Source organism: Lagenorhynchus albirostris, chromosome 5 (assembly GCF_949774975.1).
Source record: "Lagenorhynchus albirostris chromosome 5, mLagAlb1.1, whole genome shotgun sequence".
NCBI lineage: Eukaryota > Metazoa > Chordata > Mammalia > Artiodactyla > Delphinidae > Lagenorhynchus > Lagenorhynchus albirostris.
In genome coordinates this window covers 105655173-105671243 of record NC_083099.1, presented here as the reverse complement: position 1 = coordinate 105671243, position 16071 = coordinate 105655173, and positions in this window count along the sequence as shown.

Genomic DNA, 16071 nt, shown 5'->3' with positions numbered 1-16071 from the left:
TACTATTTTATTACATGAGACAAAGAACCAAGGTAATTGTCTTCTTAGTGACAATCACTTTTGGGTTAAAATTTAATCTACATTTAGTATTTTTTCTAAAGCCAAAAAACTTTTGAGAAAATGTGATAGATACGAATATGAAGTAATGGCACTGGCGAACAGAAAGATTATCATTTCCTTATAAACATGTTAGTTCTTCCAAGTCCATTTCATAAACTTTAAACTCATAATTCTAAAAGTATGATCTACTAAAAATAACTAATTTAATAAGCTTTATATTTACTGAACTTCTTGCAAGAAGGTAAACACCAATAACACAATAACTGACACAATAACTGCAAGTTATTTAATACTTGTACTAGTGGCATTACACTTGATTTATGTTAGATTACACAAGGAGTTTGTCTAGTTTTTCAAAAATTAAAAGAAAAATAGCCATGAACCATGCAACTGAATCTTAAGCAATAAAAAATTCTCCCTGATAATCAGATTGTTAACCAGTAAAAGTTGCAGTTTTTACATTAATGGAGTATAAAATAGGATCTATTCTTGCATGTAGTTATTCAAGAAATATTTATAGTGAATATGTGTGGGAGATCGTTAGACATTAACATATATGAATCATACTCAGATCCTGAGCTTATAGTCTAGTTAGGATATAATATGGCCATAAAAAAACATAATAGAGGGTACAAAGTGATGGTAAGTGTTTTGAATGCATCCAATCTTCCTCAAAACCATTTTATCGTGAGCACATAAAGGCTGCTAATACACAATACCACTTGAAAACTTTTCCCAAAAATCCCCTTGCTTGGTATTTTCTCTGAGCTTTCCTTATTGCAGGCTGTGAATATAGGTTTTCAATAGTCCACTGGGCTCCATGGTTGGACACACTACTTATCCTTCCTTTTCTGGCTTACTGACTTTAACCACCTACTTATTCATGGCTTGGTTTGCCTCTTTGAATTTGCTCTCCACAAAAACTCTGTTAAGAGACATTTCTATTACTCACCCTGGATATTTAAGCATGACTTAGTCAGAAGAGAGGAAGGAGTTTCAGATAAAGGAAAAATTGGAAGGAAGCATTATTAGAGGAAACTACCTAGAAAGGGGAGTACTGTAGATTCTCATTATTTATGTTTAGTTGTGTTCTATAAAGTCACTGTGAACACTGAATTTGCAAATACCAAACCATTGCTTCTAAGGGAATACTGAGCCTGAGCATCTGGTCACAACATTTTTATCAACCAATCAATACACAACCTTGTTTTATGTGTATTTCTGTTTAAAGACATGTTATTTAATACCTAAGAATTTAAAACTAGATGGAACTGTTCCATTGTTGATTCATTAGCATTTAACTCATGGCCAACAACATATAACTCACGCCTGAACAAAGCTTAGCCAACACACATATTTTCTCCATAAGGCACATCCCAGCCTTCTTGCAATTAGAAACATCAGACAGCACTTCAGCACTACACTTGGGGGCCATTTTAAAGAGTGAAATCACACCCACTCCCCCAAAACACACACACTCACACACAAGAATGTGAAAAACATGGTACTAAATATACTATGAGAAGGACAATTATTTATAGGAGGAGAGGTGAAATAAGAAGACAGCGCACCACCTTTCTTCTACCTCAGCTAGGAACACTGGTCTTGGGAAACTCAATGGGAAATTTTTTTGCCATTCTGCTTACATTTGCCAATGACTGTGAGAGAGCCATGAATATTGATTTGTGGATTACAAATAAATTTTAGAAGGTAGGCAAATTTCCAAATATGAAATCTGCAAATAATGAGGATCTCCTGTGTTTGTTCAATGCCATGAACTTTGGGTGGGAGCTCAAGACGGACTGTTGAGAAGGAAGTGTATTCAGTAAGAGACCATGGTATCAGCAAAGGTATGATCATGGGAAAGCACAGGGCTAGAGTTCCTGGAGTTCACTTTGGACAGAAACTAGGAATAAGAATGGCAGATCAGGTTGGGGACAGAGATTAGAAGATATCAAGGTCTTGGGGAATTTGGATTTTGCACTTAGGCTGAGAGTTTCAAACATTTTCTGTGATTCAGAACCCTCTCTTCATCCAAAGGAGTCCTCAGAAATCCCACATTACAATGTATAAGCAAGGAACAGTTCTAGTTACAGAACACATTTAGGGGTTTTGTAACTGTAAGACAGACCAGGAATGGCAAAAACACTGCAAGTATTTCTATCAGAGTGAACAGTGAACATGGTGCAAGAATTTGGTACACAAATGATGAAAATCTGAAAATCAACGAAGGGATGGTAAGGTACCAGGAAGCTATCTGGAAACCATGACCACCTCTAGGATAAAGGGCTGGAAGAAAAAGGGAAAATGTGATGTTATTTGTACCAAGGAGCCAGCACTAGAAGGAGAATTTGAAACTTGGTGGACCTGTTTTATGGGACTTGGAACTAAAAAAATATGTCTTTGCAGTAGACTCTGCCCAATGCCAGGAGATTCTTGCCAGTGCTTCCCATATGCTGAACACTGCCAGAAGGTAGCTGACTTTGGAGGCTAGGAAATGCTTCCAATTCAGTGGCAGTGGAGTGGGATATGAAAGCCAGCAGAGCAGGAGAAACATGAGAAATGGTTCCAAAGATAAATAGGCCAAGCACCAGTGTGGAACTGAGCCATACACATCCCACCTCTCTTCAGTTTAAATACAGCTAGTGTAGAAAACCTCTACATTAAGCAATGCAGAATCATTGACATATTTTAGTATGTAGACTAACACAATCCATATGTCCCGTGATAAAGTACTGTGTTAGAATAACTAAAAGAGATCAAGGGGAAATATAGATATAGATAGAGATATAGATACTGATACATATAGTTATGAGCCCAGAGTTAGAAATTTAAGTCATGGCTCATTTGCTCAAAAGTTCACCAAACATAAGTTGCTCTCAAAGTAAAAAAGACAATTGAATATATTCAATTAAAAAAAAGAGTAGACCTTTACATTACAAATTAACTGAATTTTTACTGAAATATTAAAAGCTTAAGTATCAAAATACTGTATCAAGTTGGGTGAAATTGTGAATATTTCTCTAAAGTTCATTTCTTAATTATAAATATATCATTTAACCATCACTTATTGTGCCTCTTTTGCTGGCTAAGGCTTCCTAGCTTTTGCAGTTTGTTACATGTCAAAGCACTTTTCCTAATATAGTATTTTTGTCATGTCTAAATAATATGTTTATTTTCTGCTTAAAGAGTGTTCCAAACTGACTTTAAAAATATCAATAGAAAGCTATATTCCAAAAGTTATATATATTTTACTTGAAATAAGACTAGGAAATATTCCTTTTAAAATAATTCTACAAATATAATTAATTAGACAGCTTTAAACTAGATTTTAAATTCTTCTTAAAGTATATTTTGAATTTTAGAAGTCTTTCTTCAAGGACAGAGTGTGCTAGAAAGTCAGCTTCAGAAGAAAGGATATGGTTTATCTCTACTTATACACAGACTTTGACAATTATCTTCAGGATAGTTTTCTAATTAACTAACTACTATTTTTAGAATTAAATTTCCAGTCTCAGGGCTTCCCTGGTGGCGCAGTGGTTGAGAGTCCGCCTGCCGATGCAGGGGACGCGGGTTCGTGCCCCGGTCTGGGAAGATCCCACATGCCGCGGAGCGGCTGGGCCCGTGAGCCATGGCCGCTGAGCCTGCGCGTCCGGAGCCTGTGCTACGCAACGGGAGAGGTCACAACAGTGAGAGGCCCGCATACCGCAAAAAAAAATAATAATAATAAAAAAAAATTTCCAGTCTCAGGACAACTGATTTAATGGACACATGGAAAAATTAAAGCCAACAACAAACAATAATGCCTCATGATTTAATAGCTTCATTTATTTTAATTTCCTGGGACAACAGATTAGAGCTGTCTGAATATCAGGAATAATCATAGCTTCAATTTTCTCATCCAAATTTCTCATCTTAGTTGACAACCTTATAAGCATTGAATTGAGAAGCTGGGAGCGGGAGTTTATTTCCAATATAGGGAACTTAACAGACTAAAATTTACAGTGGTCACAGCCTGTTGAGCCTCCCTGGTGGTAGTGGCCTTGCCCATGACTTTTACCTTCTCCAGGACAAAGTAGACTTACCCTGAAACGAGAAAGCTTATAGAGGATCATGTAGTGGCCACATTGCTTGCGGAAAGCTAGATTTTATTTCACATCAACATTTTGTTTCTGACCAAAATGTACAAGATGTGGAACTGTGCTTAGAAATGGGTCTAGGTGGGTGAAAGAAGATGAAAGGAATTGGCTCTTCTGCTTTCTTCACATTCTATACAAAAAGAAGAACCTAAAGACTGCCACCTTCTGTGAACCATTAGGATTCAGAAACAAAGAAGATTCAGAACATTCATCCAGGCTTTGTTTATTAGAATTCACCTCGCATATAGCATCCATTCCTCCTCAGAATTAGGCAGCTATGCATCAAGTACAGAAATTGTTTTTTATGGTCTACTATCACCATGTTTTCTCTATTCATCTTGTGGCATAGATGTGATTATAGAGTTTGATAGAGCATTTTATTATTAATAAAATTTGTAGCATATGCACATACTTGATTTTGGATTCTAAATGTGAACCATGAGGCAGGAAGATGGCGGAAGAGTAAGACGCGGAGATCACCTTCCTCCCCACAGATACACCAGAAATACATCTACACGTGGAACAACTCCTACAGAACACCTACTGAAGGCTGGCAGAAGACCTCAGACCTCCCAAAAGGCAAGAAACTCCCCACGTACCTGGGTAGGGCAAAAGAAAAAAAGAATAAGCAGAGACAAAAGAATAGGGACGGCACCTGCACCAGTGGGAGGGAGCTGTGAAGGAGGAAAAGTTTCCACACACTAGGAAGCCCCTTCGCGGGCGGAGACTGCGGGAGGCGGAGGGGGGAGCTTCGAAGCCGCGGAGGAGAGCACAGCAACGGGTGCGGAGGGCAAAGCGGGGAAATTCTCGCACAGAGGATCGGTGCCGACCGGCACTCACCAGCCCGAGAGGCTTGTCTGCTCACCCGCCGGGACGGGCGGGGCTGCGAGCTGAGGCTCTGAGGCTCAGGTTTCGGTTTCGGACGGAGCGCAGGGAGAGGACTGGGGTTGGCGGCTTGAACATAGCCTGAAGGGGTTAGTGCACCACAGCTAGCCGGGAGGGAGTCCGGGGAAAAGTCTGCACCTGCCAAAGAGGCAGGAGACTTTTTCTTCCCTCTTTGTTTCCTGGTGCGTGAGGAGAGGGGTTTAAGAACGCTGCTTAAAGGAACTCCAGAGACGGGCGCGAGCCGCGGCTGAAAGCGCGAACCCCAGAGACTGGCGCGAGCCGCGGCTGAAAGCGCGGACCCCAGAGACGGGCGCGAGCCGCGGCTGAAAGCGCGGACCCCAGAGACGGTCGCGAGCCGCGGCTGAGGGCGCGGACCCCAGAGACGGGTGCGAGCCGCGGCTGAGGGCGCGGACTCCAGAGACGGGCGCAAGCCGCGGCTGGAGGCGCGGACCCCAGAGGCGGGCGGGAGACGTTGGGGCTGCTGCTGCCGCCACCAAGGGGCCTGTGTGCGAGCGCAGGTCGCTCTCCACACCCCTCTTCCGCGGAGCCTGTGCAGCCCGCCACTGCCGGGTTCCCGGGACCCAGGGACAACTTCCCCGGGAGAGCGCACAGCGCGCCTCAGGCTGGTGCAAAGTCACGCCGGCCTTTGCCACCGCAGGCCCGCCCCACACTCTGTGCCCCTCCATCCCCGCCAGCCTGAGTGCGCCAGAGCCCCCAATCAGCGGCTCTTTTAACCCCATCCTGTCTGAGCAAAAAACAGACGCCCTCCAGCGATCTACACGCAGTGGCAGGGCCAAATCCAAAGCTTAGCCCTGGGAGCTGTGAGAACAAAGAAGAGAAAGGGAAATCTCTCCCAGCAGCCTCAGAAGCAGTGGATTAAAGCTCCACAATCAACTTGATGTACCCTGCATCTGTGGAATACCTGAATAGACAGCCAATCATCCCAAATTAAGGAGGTGGACTTTGAGAGCAAGATCTATGATTTTTTTCCCTATTCCTCTTTTTGTGAATGTGTATGTGTATGCTTCTGTGTGAGATCTTGTCTGTATAGTCTTGCTTCCACCATTTGTCCTAGGGTTCTATCCCTCCATGGTTTTTTCTTAAAATTTTTTCTTAATAATCAATTTTAACTTTAAGAACGTTATTATACTTTACCTTCGTCCTTTCTTTCTTTCTTTCTTTCCTTCCTTCCTTCCCTCCTTTAGACAACGAATCATCCCAAATTGAGGAGGTGGTCTCTGACAGCAAGATTTATGATCTTTCCCCCTTTACCTCTTTTGGTGAGGGTGTATGTGTACGCTTCTGTGTAAGATTTTGTCTGTATAGCTTTGCTTCCAACATTTGTCCTAAGGTTCTATCCGTCCCTTTTTTTTTTCTAAATAAGAATTTTTTAATTCAATAACTTTATTATACTTTATTTTATTTTTACTGTATCTTCTTTCTTTCTGTTTTTCCTTCTTTCCCTCCTTCCTTCCTTCCTCCCTCCCTCCCTCCCTCCTTTCGTGCCTTCTTGCCTTCTTCTTTGCTTCTTTCTTTCTTCCTTCCTTCCTTCCTTCCTTCCCTCCTTCCTTCCCTCCTTTCCTTCTTTCTTTCCTCATACTTCTACTAATTCCCTCTACTTTTTCTCCCTTTTATTCTGAGCCATGTGGATGAAAGGCTCTTGGTGCTCCAGCCAGGAGTCAGGGCTCTGCCTCTGAGGTAGGAGAGCCAACTTCAGGACACTGGTCCACAAGAGACCTCCCAGCTCCACATAATATCAAACGGTGAAAATCTCCCAGAGACCTCCATCTTAACACCAGCACCCAGCTTCACTCAACGACCAGCAAGCCACAGTGCTGGACAACCTGTGCCAAACAACTAGCAAAACAGGAACACAACCCCACCCATTAGCAGAGAGGCTGCCTAAAATCATAATAAGGCCACAGACACCCCAAAACACACCACCAGACGTGAACCTGCCCACTAGAGAGACAAGATCCAGCCTCATCCACCAGAACGCAGGCACTAGTCCCCTCCACCAGGAAGCCTACACAACCCACTGAACCAACCTTAGCCACTGGGGACAGACATCAAAAACAGGAGGAACTACGAACCTGCAGCCTGCAAAAAGGAGACCCCAAACACAGTAAGATAAGCAAAATGAGAAAACAGAAAAACACACAGCAGATAAAGGAGGAAGATAAAAATGCACCAGACCTAACAAATGAAGAGGAAATAGGCAGTCTACCTGAAAAAGAATAATGATAGTAAGGTTGATCCGAAATCTTGGAGACAGAATGGACAATAGAATGGACAAAATGCAAGAATCAGTTAACAAGGACCTAGAAGAACTAAAGATGAAACAAGCAACGATGAACAACACAATAAATGAAATTAAAAATACTCTAGATGGGATCAATAGCAGAATAACTGAGGCAGAAGAACGGATAAGTGACCTGGAAGATAAAATAGTGGAAATAACTACTGCAGAGCAGAATAAAGAAAAAAGAATGAAAAGAACTGAGGACAGTCTCAGAGACCTCTGGGACAACATTAAACGCACCAACATTCGAATTATAGGGGTTCCAGAAGAAGAAGAGAAAAAGAAAGGGACTGAGAAAATATTTGAAGAGATTATAGTTGAAAACTTCCCTAATATAGGAAAGGAAATAGTTAATCAAGTCCAGGAAGCACAGAGAGTCCCATACAGGATAAATACAAGGAGAAATACGCCAAGACACATATTAATCAAACTGTCAAAAATTAAATACAAAGAAAGCATATTAAAAGCAGCAAGGGAAAAACAACAAATAACACATAAGGGAATCCCCATAAGGTTAACAGCTGATCTCTCAGCAGAAACCCTACAAGCCAGAAGGGAGTGGCAGGACATACTGAAAGTGATGAAGGAGAAAAACCTGCAGCCAAGACTGCTCTACCCAGCAAGGATCTCATTCAGATTTGATGGAGAAATTAAAACCTTTACAGACAAGCAAAAGCTGAGAGAGTTCAGCACCACCAAACCAGCTTTACAACAAATGCTAAAGGATCTTCTCTAGGCAAGAAACACAAGAGAAGGAAAAGACCTATAATAACGAACCCAAAACAATTTAGAAAATGGGAATAGGAACATACATATCAATAATTACCTTAAATGTAAATGGACTAAATGCTCCCACCAAAAGACACAGATTAGCTGAATGGATACAAAAACAAGACCCTTATATATGCTGTCTACAAGAGACCCACTTCAGACCTAGAGACACATACAGACTGAAAGTAAGGGGATGGAAAAAGATATTCCATGCAAATGGAAACCAAAAGAAAGCTGGAGTAGCAATTCTCATATCAGACAAAATAGACTTTAAAATAAGGACTATTAAAAGAGACAAAGAAGGACACTACATAATGATCAAGGGATCGATCCAAGAAGAAGATATAACAATTGTAAATATTTATGCACCCAACATAGGAGCACCTCAATACATAAGGCAAATACTAACAGCCATAAAAGGGGAAATCGACAGTAACACATTCATAGTAGGGGACTTAAACACCCCACTTTCACCCATGGACAGATCATCCAAAATGAAAATAAATAAGGAAACACAAGCTTTAAATGATACATTAAACAAGATGGACTTAATTGATATTTATAGGACACTCCATCCAAAAACAACAGAATACACATTTTTCTCAAGTGCCCATGGAACATTCTCCAGGATAGATCATATCTTAGGTCACAAATCAAGCCTTGGTAAATTTAAGAAAATTGAAATTGTATCAAGTATCTTTTCTGACCACAACGCCATGAGACTAGATATCAATTACAGGAAAAGATCTGTAAAAAATACAAACACATGGAGGCTAAACAATACACTACTTAATAATGAAGTGATCACTGAAGAAATCAAAGAGGAAATCAAAAAATACCTAGAAACAAATGACAATGGAGACACAACGACCCAAAACCTGTGGGATGCAGCAAAAGCAGTTCTAAGGGGGAAGTTTATAGCAATACAAGCCCACCTTAAGAAGCAGGAAACATCTCGAATAAACAACCTAACTTTGCACCTCAAGCAATTAGAGAAAGAAGAACAAAAAAACCCCAAAGTTAGCAGGAGGAAAGAAATCATAAAAATCAGATCAGAAATAAATGAAAAAGAAATGAAGGAAACGATAGCAAAGATCAATAAAACTAAAAGCTGGTTCTTTGAAAGGATAAACAAAATTGATAAACCATTAGCTAGACTCATCAAGAAAAAAAGGGAGAAGACTCAAATCAATAGAATTAGAAATGAAAAAGGAGAAGTAACAACTGACACTGCAGAAATACAAAAGATCATGAGAGATTACTACAAGCAACTCTATGCCAATAAAATGGACAACCTGGAAGAAATGGACAAATTCTTAGAAAGGCACAACCTGCCAAGACTGAATCAGGAAGAAATAGAAAATATGAACAGACCAATCACAAGCACTGAAATTGAAACTGTGATTAAAAATCTTCCAACAAAGAAAAGCCCAGGACCAGATGGCTTCACAGGCGAATTCTATCAAACATTTAGAGAAGAGCTAACACCTACCCTTCTCAAACTCTTCCAAAATATAGTAGAGGGAGGAACACTCCCAAACTCCTTCTACGAGGCCACCATCACCTTGATACCAAAACCAGGCAAGGATGTCACAAAGAAAGAAAACTACAGACCAATATCACTGATGAACATAGATGCAAAAATCCTCAACAAAATACTAGCAAACAGAATCCAACAGCACATTAAAAGGATCATACACCATGATCAAGTGGGGTTTATTCCAGGAATGCAAGGATTCTTCAATATACGCAAATCTATCAATGTGATAAACCATATTAACAAATTGAAGGAGAAAAACCATATGATCATCTCAATAGATGCAGAGAAAGCTTTTGACAAAATTCAACACCCATTTATGATAAAAACCCTGCAGAAAGTAGGCATAGAGGGAACTTTCCTCAACATAATAAAGGCCATATACGACAAGCCCACAGCAAACATCATCCTCAATGGTGAAAAACTGAAAGCATTTCCACTAAGATCAGGAACAAGACAAGGGTGCCCACTCTCACCACTCGATTCAACATAGTTTTGGAAGTTTTAGCCACAGCAATCAGAGAAGAGAAGGAAATAAAAGGAATCCAAATCGGAAAAGAAGAAGTAAAGCTGTCACTGTTTGCAGATGACATGATCCTATACATAGAGAATCCTAAAGATGCTACCAGAAAACTACTAGAGCTAATCAATGAATTTGGTAAAGTGGCAGGATACAAAATTAATGCACAGAAATCTCTGGCATTCCTATATACTAATGATGAAAAATCTGAAAGTGAAATCAAGAAAACACTCCCATTTACCATTGCAACAAAAAGAATAAAATATCTAGGAATAAACCTACCTAAGGAGACAAAAGACCTGTATGCAGAAAATTGTAAGACACTGATGAAAGAAATTAAAGATGATACAAATAGATGGAGACATATACCATGTTCTTGGATTGGAAGAATCAACATTGTGAAAATGACTCTACTACCCAAAGCAATCTATAGATTCAATGCAATCCCTATCAAACTACCACTGGCATTTTTCACAGAACTAGAACAAAAAATTTCGCAATTTGTATGGAAACACAAAAGACCCCGAATAGCCAAAGCAATCTTGAGAACAAAAAAAGGAACTGGAGGAATCAGGCTCCCTGACTTCAGACTATACTACAAAGCTACAGTTATCAAGACAGTATGGTACTGGCACAAAAACAGAAAGATAGATCAATGGAACAGGATAGAAAGCCCAGAGATAAACCCATGCATATATGGACACCTTATCTTTGATAAAGGTGGCAGGAATGTACAGTGGAGAAAGGACAGCCTCTTCAATAATTGGTGCTGGGAAAACTGGACAGGTACATGTAAAAGAATGAAATTAGAACACTCCCTAACACCATACACAAAAATAAGCTCAAAATGGATTAAAGACCTAAATATAAGGCCAGAAACTATCAAACTCTTAGAGGAAAACATAGGCAGAACACTCTATGACATAAATCACAGCAAGATTCTTTCTGACCCACCTCCTAGAGTAATGGAAATAAAAACAAAAATAAACAAATGGGACCTAATGAAACTTCAAAGCTTTTGCACAGCAAAGGAAACCATAAACAAGACCAAAAGACAACCCTCAGAATGGGAGAAAATATTTGCAAATGAAGCAACCGACAAAGGATTAATCTCCAAAATTTACAAGCAGCTCATGCAGCTCAATAACAAAAAAACAAACAACCCAATCCAAAAATGGGCAGAAGACCTAAATAGACATTTCTCCAAAGAAGATATACAGACTGCCAACAAACACATGAAAGAATGCTCAACATCATTAATCATTAGAGAAATGCAAATCAAAACTACAATGAGATATCATCTCACGCCAGTCAGAATGGCCATCATCAAAAAATCTAGAAACAATAAATGCTAGAGAGGGTGTGGAGAAAAGGGAACACTCTTGCACTGCTGGTGGGAATGTGAATTGGTTCAGCCACTATGGAGAACAGTATGGAGGTTCCTTAAAAACTACAAATAGAACTACCATATGACCCAGCAATCCCACTACTGGGCATATACCCTGAGAAAACCGAAATTCAAAAAGAGTCATGTACCAAAATGTTCATTGCAGCTCTATTTACAATAGCCCGGAGATGGAAACAACCTAAGTGCCCATCATCGGATGAATGGATAAAGAAGATGTGGCACATATATACAATGGAATATTACTCAGCCATAAAAAGAAATGAAATTGAGCTACTTGTAATGAGGTGGATAGACCTAGAGTCTGTCATACACAGTGAAGTAAGTCAGAAAGAAAAAGACAAATACCGTATGCTAACACATATATATGGAATTTAAGAAAAAAAAAATGTCATGAAGAACCTAGGGGTAAGGCAGGAATAAAAACGCAGACCTCCTAGAGAACGGACTTGAGGTTATGGGGAGGGGGAAGGGTGAGCTGTGACAGGGCGAGAGAGAGTCATGGACATATACACACTAACAAACGTAGTAAGGTAGATAGCTAGTGGGAAGCAGCCGCATGGCACAGGGATATTGGCTCGGTGCTTTGTGACAGCCTGGAGGGGTGGGATAGGGAGGGTGGGAGGGAGGGAGACGCAAGAGGGAAGAGATATGGGAACATATGTATATGTATAACTGATTCACTTTGTTATAAAGCAGAAACTAACACACCATTGTAAAGCAATTATACCCCAATAAAGATGTTAAAAAAAAAAAAAGAAAAAAGAAAATATTAGAAATATACAGTTCCAGAATCTGATCGCAAAAAAAAAAAAAAAAAAGAAGATCCTACAACCCAATCAAACTTACTAATTCTATACAGTTAAATGTACCTTTTGCTAATCTTTTCCTCTCTCCAAATATATACCTGTTACACACAAACACACATGTGAATATCATCCCACGTTTGTAAAGATTTATCAATACTATAGCACTTTGATGTATACTATGAAGCTATATTATGTGATTTAACAGTATTTCGTCATAAGTCTATAGCATAGTTGGTTTGGTCTAAGTAAAAACTTAAAATGAGAAAAAAAAATGTGAACCATAATACAGTTATTCTTTCAAATTAGCGTCAAGCAAGTTTCTTTGTCCTGTAGTAGAACTTTAATAAATATTTGTGTATTTGATTTATTTGAATTCTATTACCAGATAAGCTAAATTTCAGCTAAATCTAAATTAAAGCTAGATTTAGGTTTAAATACTTTATTTTTAAAAGTACCATATACCTCAAGATTTAGAAGATAAAGAGAAAGTAGTTAATTTATGTATGCCACCACTCCTGTCAAAAGTTGAATGAAAGTTAATAAACTCAAACTAGACGATTTTAGGTAAATTTCAATTAAAAGTCTTTGATCTCCAAAAATGAAAAATGTTCCTTTTTAAAGATAAAGTATTATTGCCCTTCATAAGGTTCTATTTGATCAAATAATTTATAATGAATAAAACTGGTATTTTTTTCCATTTATCAACTGCTTAGAGCATAAATATGTCAGTACTTCTGAGCCTGACATATCACTTCCCCTCAGTTAACTGTATCCCAGCCAACTTGCTTTCAGTTTTATAAGGGACTAGATTAATATTTTTATCACTTCCTTCAAATCAAAGCTTTGATATGTCATCCTTATAGCAACTAACATCCCTGAAATTTGATCTATTTGTGTGTTCATATGGCATGTAATATTTAAATGTACTCCTATTTGGACACACATCTATGGACTAGAATCACTAGATAATAACCTAGAATTCTAAAAGGTATTTAATCGTTTCGCAGTTAGTAGGAAGTGGTAGATTTGACAACTTTATGGAATGGAATGTTACTGACAGCCAACCAAAACAATGAATACTTCTAATACTTAAAAATCAGTAAAATATTAATATTGTCTTTATTTGCTTCTATTTAGATGCTATCATATTAGAGTTCTGTTAGAAATAGATGTCTGGGGAAAGTAGGGGAGGGGTAAATTAGGTGGTTGAGATTAACATATACACACTACTATATATAAAATAGATAACCAACAAGGACCTACTGTATAGCACAGGGAACTATACTCAATATTTTCTAATAACCTATAAGGGAAAAGACTATAAATATATACATATATATTTATATATATTTATAACTGAATCACTTTGCTGTACACCTGAAACTAACACAACATTGTAAATCAACCATACCTCAATTAAAAAAAAATAAAAAGATGTCTGGGCATGTGGTGCTAATCCATTGTCAGGGACACATGGAGTATATGCCCAAATTAAAGTTGACATTAGGATGTGGACATGTTTGGGGGGCTATTATTAACCTATCCCAGGTACTGTACATTCTGGGAAAGTTGGTTTAAAATGTCCCTGTATGCACTGATTAATTGATACCAAAATTTAAATATTTATTTAAAAAATATTTATGAGGAGAAACAAGGGTCCCAAAGATGTCCACACCCTAATCCATGAAACCTGTGAAGAGCTTACCTTACATGGAAAAAGAGACTTTGCAAATATGATTAAGGTTAAAGACCTTGAGATAAGGAGTTCATCCTGGAATATCTAGGATCCAGTGGGATCACTGAGTCCTTAAAGTGAAGGACCTTTTCTAGCTGTGGTCAGAGGGAGCTGTCAGCATGAGAAGGATTTGACATCTCATTGGTTGGGGAGGTTTTTTTTTCATGGAAAGGCATTTTATTTTAAATATATGTAGGGGGCTATGTGCAAAAATGAGAGAGTCCTCTAAAGGCTGGAAAAGGCAAGGGAACAGATTCTCTCCTAGAGCCTATAGAAGGGAAGGCAGCTTAGCTAACAGCTTGGTTTTAGCCTGATGAGTCCTGTGTTAGACTACTGACTTACAGAAATGTAAGATAATATATTTGTGCTGTTTAAGGTCACTAAATTTGTGGTAATTTATAAATTTCAGCTATAGAAAACAATATAATGTCTGAATCCAATGTATTACCAATTCATTTCAAGTTTCCATAGCCACAAAATTTCATCAGAAAGGAAACTTCAAAAACTTAAGATCATGTTTTATCATAAAAAAAAAAAAAAGCCTGACTGAGATTAAAAGAGAAAATTTTTCTGGAACACAGGTCTCTCCTGAGGTCTAATCCATTATGCCAGTCTGACCTTCCTTTCATAGTGTCTCAAGTATGTTATTCTATCTTTATCTTGAAAACATGAGCTATTTTTATATGAGATCATTATTTTCAAAGGAGACAGGAAGTTGTGGCTACATCTGTGCTCCTTGTGGCAAGAAGCCAAGATTTTGTGATCACCATTTATCACTGTGGTTTGCATACTCGCTTCTATTCTTCCCAGCTAAACTGGTTCATGAAGGCTGAGGCCAGCTATCTTATCCATCATTTAACTGCCCCCTTACTCCTCTACTCCTGGCTCTAACACAGTGCCTGGTACTAGGAAGGCACTCATTACATACTTGTTGAATGAAAACAAAAATATGCCACAAATATCTTTTCTTTTTCATTTTTATTGGAGTATAGTTGATTTACAATGTTGTGTTAGGTTCAGGTGCACAGCAAAGTGAATCATTTATACATATATATAAATATCCATTCTTTTTCAGGTTCTTTTCCCATATAGGTTATTACAGAATAAATATTTTTTGTAAGGAATATATATCCCCCAAATAACCTCTATAAACATTTTGGTCATATTTATGTATCTATAATGGAAAATAAAATCTGAATGTACAGTCATCCCTTGGTATCCATGGGGGATTGGCTCCAAGACCTCTGAGGATACCAAAATCTGAGGATGCTCAAGTCCCTTATATAAAATGGCATAGTAATAGAATCAAAGATATAGAAGACAAACTAGTGGTTACCAGTGGGGAGAGGGGAGGGGGGAAGGGAAATATAGAGAGAGGGAAGTAAGAGGTACAAATTATTCGGTATAAAATAAGCCAAAAGGATATATTATACAACATGGGGAATATAGCCAATATTTTAAAATTACTATAAATGGAGTATAACATTTAAAAATTTTGAATCACTATATTGTACACCTGTAACATATAATATTATACAGCAACTATATTTTTTCAGTAAATTTTTTTTAATTAAAAAAAGTTTTAAATGGCATTGTGTTTGCTTATAACCTGCACACATCCTCCCATATACTTTAAATCGTCTCTAGATTATTTATAATACCTTATACAATGTAAATGCTACGTAAATAGTTGCCTGCCCGAGAGACGAATTCAAGTTTTGCTTTTTGGAACTTTCTGGGATTTTTTTTCTGAATACTTTTGATCTGTTTGGTTGAATCCATGAGTGCAGAACCTGTCGATATGCAGCACTGACGGTATACATGCTGTGGGCAGTCAAGACCAGGACAGCTGTGTCCTGTCCTAGGCTCAGTAGACAGAAGACTGTACAAAGACATATCATCATTTCA